This window comes from Panthera pardus, unplaced genomic scaffold, assembly GCF_024362965.1.
Source record: "Panthera pardus isolate Hobbes unplaced genomic scaffold, ASM2436296v1 HiC_scaffold_20, whole genome shotgun sequence".
NCBI classification, from domain to species: Eukaryota; Metazoa; Chordata; class Mammalia; order Carnivora; family Felidae; genus Panthera; species Panthera pardus.
In genome coordinates, this window is record NW_026526766.1 from 28,345,313 (window position 1) to 28,355,579 (window position 10,267).

Genomic DNA, 10,267 nt, shown 5'->3' on the forward strand with positions numbered 1-10,267 from the left:
TGTGCTTTATTGAAAGATTCTACTGTGAGGAAGCACAAGTTTCTAGAAATAATGAAATATATTGATAAATTTACCAATCTACAAAAATACTGGTGACACAGTTCACAAGAGCTTACTACTTATTTTTCACTAGAAACTAAAGTCTCTGAGAATTAAGAATTCTAAATTCATATATAAGGTTAAATCTACTAAAATAATAAGAGAGACAACTCTGTATGCAAGGAAAGAAAGATGTACATTTTTGGTAAGACAGTACGGGAAATAAACATACATTTTTGTTGAGACAAAAGAAAATAGTTTTGCCCTAAAGTAAGTCTGGTTATTTAAAGAGGAAAAAAACATAAAATCTGAGTGCAAAAAAGAGTAAGTTATAAAGGTTTATTTAAAAAGAACTTTTGAAAGGAACTTTATGTGTGGTCACTTGTGATAAAAATTATAATGAATGTATTTAAAAATAAGTATTAGTTTCAAAAGTACACTGGTGCAAAACTAGAACTTGGTTTTTCTTTCTGTTAAAAGGAGAAAGCATTGCCTTAGATTATTGGTTTGCTTTTGATAAAAAGTTGTGAACAAATTTTCTCTTTACCTTTAATGTAATCTACCTAGAAAAACAAAGTATCTATGTTTTGACTTCACATCTTTAATTATTCAAGAAAACTGAGTCTTGCTAACACTAAAATAACTACGTTTTGTTCACAATCATATAACCTGTATTTGCCTTTAAAATATTTTATTGTCACTTGGGTTAAGTATTATTTCATAATCATCTGTGATCCTATTTAATGAGATGTTCAACTCTTTTCATATTTTTTGACATACTTCCCAAAATCAAATTCTAAAATAAAGTCTTTTGATGACAGTCTAACTGAAATTGTCCAGAAGTCTCTGGAGCATTTCAAAGATTTTGTGAGAAATTAAACTAATTAGGCTTATTTGGGAAGGATTGTCAAATAAAAGATTATATTTGTGTAGATACAATTTTGTAAAATAAGTGTTCTAAGAATTATGTAAAACTCCTTGAAATCTGATATGTCCTTCTATGTTATTATCTTGAAATATTGTGTGCCAAAGAAATTTCCAAATGTCCTTGTCAATTGCATTGTCATGAACTCTCATCAGATCTCTAAACATGGCCATTTTTAAGTCTTTCACATTTTACAAACAGTTATGCTTGTATTCAGACGCTTTTACAAGATTCCTGCAAATGTGTTTCCTCTTCAGAGAAATTCATGAAAAGGACATTTGACAAATACAGATTTCCGATTACCTTAAGATCATAAAACTGAACTGGGCGAGAATTTCTGGAACTGGTGGAAAAACTGGACTCAAGTAGAACTGAATTCATAGCATGGGGCTGAATGAACAGTGGGGGATGATTATAGTTTTTATGACATTTGTGTTAGAAACAACACTGATTTTTAAAGGTTTATTTTTCCACATTTAACAAAACTTCTTCTCTTACACTAAGTATGACTTACAACAATTTGATAAAATGTACTTTCACACCTTTGTGAACAAATTTAAACATTTATCTTTTTCTCCCTGCCTGATCCCTCCAGAAGTGAAAAATTCTCCTTGAGTATCCTTATATTTTATGACAATATATTCATTTGAATAAGTGCAATAAGAATCTTTTCTCCTTGGAACAGGACACAATTGAAAGCACCAATCACATTACCAAGGCTTTGGCTGGGATGTCATATTTCACAGAGATATGCGTATATTGATAGGTGGCCACACAGCTTTCAGGAACAAAGATTGACTTAATAGAGCCAATAAAGCCCCTTAACAAAAATTTAAAACAATAACAACAAAAACTCAAAAAACAAAAATCTAAAACCAGAAGCTTGATAACCATACTAGGTGAGTAAAGAAGGTCACTTCCTGACAGGTATAGGAACCTCATATTTTGGGAACCTCAAGAAGACAAGAATTCACCCAAATCTGTAGGTATTGCAGGCAAAATCTTATGGCAAGTATTTGGCATGGCTTCTGGCCTTGAGAGGCTATAAAAAGTTCAATCTAGAGATTCTTTATGATCACTGTGATCAATACTATTGATCAATCACTATGCGATCAATCATTATTCTTACTGCACTTACGTAAATAATCAGATCAAGTTTTTGGAAACTGGAATTATTTTGCAAATTCCTCTTAATTTGGGTATTTTGGTAAAATGAGGGTAGGGTAATTATAGAGAGAAAAAATATGTTCAATGACATACTTTTATAGATATTATATTCTAAAAGTTTATTATAAACTGGACTAGATCCTGATTTCCTGTAGTTTCTGCCAAATTTTTGGCAAAATTTGGTTACACATCTCCAAACTAACATTTTCCATTTTTTTCCCATCCTTTTGACTTGGAAATATTTGATAACTAAAACTGCTCCTTTTCCTGAAGCCCCACAAACTGAATAAAAACAACTGAACGTAAAAGTTGTTTCTTCAGAGAAATTAACACAAGAGCTCCTATATAAGACCATGTTTCTCTGGAGGCCACTCAAAAGGATCATCAGAGACATTCAAACCACAAGCCAGATCTGTCAGATCGCCACTGTCTTCACTCTATGAAGGTTGCTTCAAGCCTGGTATCTAGACATCTTCTTGATGGTCGATCCTCAGAAACTGGGGTTTTGTTTGTTTGTTTGGTTGGTTAGTTTTGTTTTTTTGTTTTTGGGGTTTTCTGTTTGTTTTTTAAGTTTATTTATTTATTTTGAGAGAGAGAGAGCATAAGTGGGGGAGGGCAGAGAGAGAGGGAGAGAGAATCCCAAGCACGGACAGCATGGAGCCCAATTTGGGGCTCAAACTTATGAGCAGAGCTACCCAGGCACCCCCAGAAACTTGTTTATAATCTGATTCAATCATTAACCACTGGTTTTCTTTTGCTTTCCTACAAATGCCTCTTATTTATAACCTGGTTATTTAAACCATACGCCTAACTTTGAGAACACACCTGCATCACTACCTCCTGAAATGAGTTTAACTGAACTGACCTATTGTCAGACCAAAGAGACTGGTTCAAGGAGAGGGAACAATACCAGCTCAATTTTGAATGTGTGAAATTGTAGCAGAATTCTGGCACAGAGAGTCATGACACTGAGGCTTTTCTTTCTTTATTCTTGCCGGCACCCCTTAAGTTGGGTTCGTACCCAAAGAACAGAGCCCCGAACACCACATGGCATAGCTTTTTATATATGTTTTTTATTTCTCTATCTCCCATATATGGTAACATATAGACATGTAGTCTGATTAAGTGGTCTCATGTAACAAGGTCATGAGGGATGTTGTCATGTATGCATATAACCAGGTTGCCTTGAAGTTTGTCTTTTTTTTTCCTTAAAGAGGGGACCCTACCACATTCCCCCCTTTGATGCCCAAAGGGGGGAAATTTGGGTCAAAGAGCATAATTTTGGTTTAGAGGCTTATATTTTTATAACATTATTACATGAGTGGTCATCCTTTTTAAGCCATGGCCTCAATCAGACTGGAGACAGATCAGGGGAGTTAAGCAAGGTAGGATTAAGCAACCTCCCACAATTAGGAGGAAATTTTTATAAGAGTTTTGAATCCCCTGAAAGTTGAAAAATATTTTCTAAATAACTCCCTGGGTTTTTAACCATTCCAGGTCTGGATGGGGACATGAGCAGTCTTTTTCATTTGATTTGTATCTCTTTTATGACTTTTTTTCTTATCTATCTGTAGGCAGCAGTTGCTTAGATTAAACTTTTTACAAACTTTTTCCTCAGAAGCAAGTAGGTAATCTAAGGCCAAGTGATTTTGATAGAAAGCATTGTGCATTTTGGTTTATTGCTTGGCTAGTAAGTTAAGAGCTCTGGCAGTTTTATTGGTTATAATTTTTATAACTGCTTGTAGTCTTATTATGCGATTTAGCATGTAAATGGGAGTGCAGTAGCCCCAGGTGGCAGTGCCATAATATTGGATTACATTGGAGACCATTTATCATCTTTTTAATTGTCAATTTGTAAGGCACACAGCTTTTTTTTTTCTTTGAGTCCCCTGTCCCCATACACTTGGAATGCCAAATGTTTCCCTCTGGCAAGTGGGAGCAGGAAGAAAGTTTGACGAATAGTTTCCAGCACATATGACCCTGACCAGACTGAGGGAAGTACTATAGAGGCTGTCCTTCCACATATCTAGTATAGTCCACCTAGGGCTCGCCATTTGATGGCGGTGTTGACATTGTACCAGGCCTCTCAGAGATGAGAGAAGTTAGACAAAGGGTGGGGATCTGACTCAGGGTGATCTGGGGCCTCCACCATTGGATTTTTCGGACAGTTGAGTTATAAAATCTTTGGCCTAGGCATGTTAAGTTTTTAACAAAGACAACGATGAACTTTTTCCCCACTAAGCAAGATAGTTTTTCCCAATAATTGAGTTTCTGAGAAGCCAAACCCTGGTAGTAGGACTGGGGTATTTTGTTTTACTATAGGTTTGTGGGGATCTAATTTTCTAGTCTCTTATCGCCATTGTTTCCCCATGTTGGTACCAACAAAGTATCCTATCCACAAAAGGAAGATGAGTGTTAACAGAAACCTGTTACCACATTTCCAGCTGGCCACGGTGGCCCTGGCCAATCCTATGGCAAAGAGTAGATCAAGAATCACAATAATAGTGAGAAAAAAGGCGTGACATTGCCTCAAAGTAAGGAAACAGATCTAGAAAATAAGGAACAGTCTTTTGTTTCATCAGACCGCCGATTTCTCAAGCTTCTGCCATGCGTAGATTAGTCAGCTTCCAGAGCGACTAAAGCAGAGCCACAGTCTCCTGGAGCCTCTGGAGCTGCAGGTTGCTTTTCCCATATGGTAAGCTTGCACAGCATTGATGGATGAGGAATGCACTCCCAGTTTCAACATGCCAGCTTCACTCTGCTGTAGTGAATCCAGGGACCCACTTAGGCTACTGCAATAGAGGTGGACAAAATGACAATGAACGGACCCCTCCAGAGGGATTTTAGGAGTTGGACATTTCACTCCTTTATCCATATTGCATCTCCTGGTTTAAAGGGGTGAGCGTCTGTGGTCAGAATGACAGGTAATCATTCCCTGATCCAGTAGTGTAAGGTGGTTAGGGTAGAGCGAGAGCCCGCATTTGTTGCCTTAGAGTTAGATTGTCTATCTCATTTATATCCTCCGTTTATGCCCTTGATAATGGGGGGAGGGTGCCTATAAAGGATTTCATAAGGGGAGAATCCTATCTGCTCCTTTAGCCTCCCACTTGTAGCTGCAGTCTGCCTCCCTGAAGGTCCCTTATCTCTTCCTGCTTAATGTTAACCCTTTCCTATTTATTTCTCCCCTGGAATCGGGCCTGTAACTGCTGTTAGGGAACAGGGACAATGACCATTCTGGCTTCTTCAAACTGATAAGGGATGGTCAGCAGTTGGAGTCTACCCAAGGGTCGGTCAAGTGGCCCAAGGTATAGTTCTATAGGAAGGCTGACAGGCATGAGCAGACACAAAGAGAAACACAAAGCAAAGATTATATTGATCAACAAGAGGGTATCTAAAGATAATGTCCCCAGTTTTCAAACCTGTCAAACAACCCAGGAGAGACCCTGACCTTGTAAACAACATATGTCAGAGAATCTCTCATAACCCAGGTGATGGAGGAGCAGGAGCAGTAAGTAATCCGTGGCTGCTCTATTTCCAAGAGTTTGGCCCTAACTGAATTAAAAAAAAAATTTTTTTAAGCATCTAATGCTTGTGAGGTGTTATTTAGAGTTTTGCTGAGTATAAGCAGACAGTCTGCTTTATTTTGAGGTGTAAAACTTTTCCAGGAGCCAGGGGTTCTACTAGAGAAAGAGTCAAGGCAGCCATTTACCATTATTAATTTGTAAATTTTTAGGTAAGCCAAACCTGGGTATTATTTTATAAAGCTGAACTTTTATTAATTTTTGTGCCTTTTCTGTCTTGCAGGAGAAGACCTTTACTCGATTAGTAAAAATATTAATCCATACCAACAGATGTTGGAATTCCTTTGACATATGAGTGAAACCTAATTGTTAGTCTTTCCTGGATAGTTTCCAGTTCCTTGACTGTCTAGGAGAGCAAGTTTGTGGTTGAAAGGATTGTTTCTAAGACATACTTTATAGGCTGATACTACTTGCAGAACTGTCCTTGGCAATTTTTTTTCCAGTAAACATCCTTTGGGCCATTTAATAAGTTTTGTCCCTCCCTAAATGAAAGGTCTGATGCTGTGTTTTAATGATGTTTTAGCTCTGTGAGTTGGTAATAGTAATCGTCCTGCTCTGTTTGTAACCATTCCAAGGGCTGGAGACAGTGTCTAGGAGTCAGACCCCAGCTTATTTATTTTTTTGTTGGGAGGGGGAGTAAGTGGGATTGAGTCTCCTTTAATAACTGATATAGCAGGCAAACTATTTTCCTGAATCCTGGTATCTATAGCCTACAATATCCAGTAACTTCCCAAAACTCACATAATTGTTTATCTGTCCTGGAGGTAGTGGCACCATAGTCTCTAATTTAGTTATAATGTTCTTTCTAGCAAGGGAGTAAGGCTCTATGGCATTATCAGGAAAGACTGAGAAAAAATTAGGTTTCCCCTGGTTTCTCCCAGGGGCTGAGAGAAAAATTTAGTTAGAAGTTTTCCGAAGATGCCTCTAATCGTCATGCTGTGTTTGGATAGTTGGCCTGGAGTGGAAAGGAGGACAGAAAACGTAGCTCTGGTGTTAAGCAGGAAATCAACCAGTTTTCCTTCTATATTTAGAGTACCTGAGGCTCTAAGTCTCTGATAGACAGTTGGTTTAGGGGAGCCACCGTGAAGAGTCCAGGCCCTGGTTTGTCCCTTCCAGGGACATTGGTTATCTGAGCCCTCACAGATAGAGGTACCCAAGGGCATTCAGATCTCCAGTGATTGTCTCTACATAAGGGGCATGGCTTATGGGGTTTTCATTTTGGTTGTCCCCTCTGAGGACATTCTCATTTTAGTGCTCTGAAAGGCCATATAAATGGCATTTGGTGCTAGGACCTCAGGAAGTCCGGTCTGACATAATACGCAAGGCCACACTAAGGCCTCAGATTTTTTTTTTTCTTTAAAGCCTCTTTTTCTGTTTGTTTGTTTCCCTCTTGATCTTGGTTGTAATATACCCAATTGGCAGCTTGTAAGAGCTCCTCCAGGGTCCCTTCAAGGCCAACAGCCAATTTTTGCATTTTCTCTGAATATCTAGGGCTGATTCAGTGACAGATTTGTCCTTTAAAATCATCTCAGCCTTAAGACTGATAGCTATATATAGGGAGATAGCTATATATTTAGTGAGAGCCTCCCTCAACCTCTCCAGGAAGGCCATTGAGCTCTCATTTCGTATTTGTAAAATAGTGGCTAATTTAGCATAATTTAAGGGCTAAATCTTAGATTTCCCTAATTTTTTCAAAACATCTGTCTCATTAAGAGTGCGATTTAACAAAAGCATTATATCTTTCCAAGTCAACTCGAAAACATACATAACCTTTATATACTTATCCGATCAGAAAATTTACCCAGATCTCCTTTTATCTGTCTTAAATCTTGTAATGTAAAGGTTTTTTCTTCTGGCATTCTAGCTTCTTGTAAGGGAAACATGCCTGTTACATTACAGGAAGGGCCTGGATAAGGTGGGTAGCAAGGAGCTGAACTGTAATTTTTTTTATATATAGATTGAGGATCCGAGGAGGAGGAGGTTGAGGAGAAAGACTTCCCTTCCTCCTTCTCTAGGTCTATTTTGGGTACAGGTAAGGGGCCCTTAATTGTTTTCCCTCCTGATTGCTGGACTTTAGAAAGGGTTGCTATTAAATTAGGATCCACCTTACGTTGCTTACATATATCTCAATTTTTTTTCTTAAGGTACAGAAACAATGAACATAGGGGAATTCTCCCCATTTCCCTTCACATTTGTAAAACAAATCCAATTGTAGGATAGTTTTGTCATTGATATTTCCCTCTGGCGGTCAGGCTCCCTCTTCCAATTTGTGTTGGGGCCAAGCCTTTGTGCAAAAGAAAATGAATCATAATTCATTCCAAAGGAGTAATGGCCCTGATTGGGAATTACCCATCTATAGGAAAAAGGAAGAAAGTTGTCCCATACCCCAATTTCCTATAGCTGGCCAAGAGATGAGTTTTCTCCTGGCTGTCTATGCAACTGGCAACCAAAAGCCCAGTCAATCTCGGAGGTGTTAGGAGTAGTCATTCTTACCCAAGCTTGACCCCACCTCCGAGAGTTGACCTGGTCTTTCCTTTTTTTTCTTACTCCTCCATTTCTCACCTGCAGGACCGTGAAAGTATGGACCGTGACCAAACAAGACTTTTCTGGTTGTTGTAGGATGTACTAATTTTATTTTGGCCCAACAGTAACTTACATATTGATCATTGGCCATTGAGGGAGGGGGTGAAAGGGCCAAAGTCAAGGTCTATTCCCCTGTCTTTTTCAACAATGCCCACATAAACATGTTTTAGCCATGCGGATATCCATTTTTGGCATGCAATGGGATAAGTGTAGTAAAATGGCTCCCATGTATCTTAGTAAAAGCCCCTCACAGATCATACGGCACAGGTATCCAGTCCTCTGGAGTGTCCCTCATACGGCAGAGGTATCCAGTTCTCTGCTAAACAGAAACAACACAACTGTGGAGGATTTGGAGGCCAGCACCAAGGTTAAAATCCATTTATTTTAACCTTAGTCCATCCTGACCACACATAAAATTTCTTTTTTAAGAATTTCCTTCAGAAATCTTCTACAACTTTTCTTTGCTTTTAGATTTTGTCCCAAGCCATTTCTCTCCAACCAGTTTCATTTAGGACAAAATTACTTTCTTTTACCTTTAACAAAAATATATTTCTATTTTTTATATCTTTCTTTTATTTCTCCTACTTTTCTACATACAAAGTTGCTTTTCTTATCAGTTTTACTACATTTAGCAGAATTTTAAGCCTTAGAAACCTTAGTCTTCAGTGAAAACTAAGTAGTAACAAATTGTGAACTCTATGTTATGTCAGAATTTATTTATTTATTTTTTTAATATGAAATTTATTGTCAAATTGGTTTCCATACAACACCCAGTGCTCATCCCAACAGGTGCCCGCCTCAATACCCATCACCCACACGCCCTCCCTCCCACACCCCCACCAACCCTCAGTTTGTTCTCAGTTTTTAAGAGTCTCTTATATTTTGGTTCCCTCCCTAACTTTTTTTTTTCCTTCTCCTCCCCCATGGGTTTCTGTCAAGTTTCTCAGGATCCACATAAGAGTGAAAACATATGGTATCTGTCTTTCTCTGTATGACTTATTTCACTTAGCATTACACTCTCCAGTTCCGTCCACGTTGCTACAAAAGGCCATATTTCATTCTTTCTCATTGCCACGTATTATTCTATTGTGTATATAAACCACAATTTCTTTATCCATTCATCAGTTGATGGACATTTAGGCTCTTTCCATAATTTGGCTGTTGTTAAAAGTGCTACTATAAACATTAGGGTACAAGTGCCCCTATGCATCAGCACTCCTGTATCCCTTGGGTAAATTCCTAGCAGTGCTATTGCTGGGTCATAGGGTAGATCTAGTTTTAATTTTTTTGAGGAAACTCCACATTGTTTTCCAGAGTGGCTGCACCGGTTTGCATTTCCACCAACAGTGCAAGAGGGTTCCCGTTTCTCCACATCCTCACCAGCAACTATAGTCTCCCGATTTGTTCATTTTGGCCACTCTGACTGGTGTGAGATGGTATCTGAGTGTGGTTTTGATTTGTTTTTCCCTGATGAGGAGCGACATTGAGCATCTTTTCATGTGTCTGTTGGCCATCTGGGTGTCTTCCATAGAAGGGTCTGCTCATGTTTTCTGCCCATTTCTTCACTGGATTATTTGTTTTCGGGTGTGGAGTTTGGTGAGTTCTTTTTTTTTTTCTTAATGTATGAAATTTATTGTCACATTGATTTCCATACAACACCCAGTGCTCATCCCAAAAGATGCCCTCCTCAATGCCCGTCACCTACCCTTCCCTCCCTCCCACCCCCCCATCAACCCTCAGTTTGTTCTCAGTTTTCAAGAGTCTCTTATGCTTTGGCTCTCTCCCACTCTAACCTCATTTTTTTTTCCTTCCCCTCCCCCATGGGTTTCTGTCAAGTTTCTCAGGATCCACATAAGAGTGAAAACATATGGTATCTGTCTTTCTCTGTATGGCTTATTTCACTTAGCATTACACTCTCCAGTTCCATCCATGTTGCTACAAAGGGCCATATTTCATTCTTTCTCATTGCCAC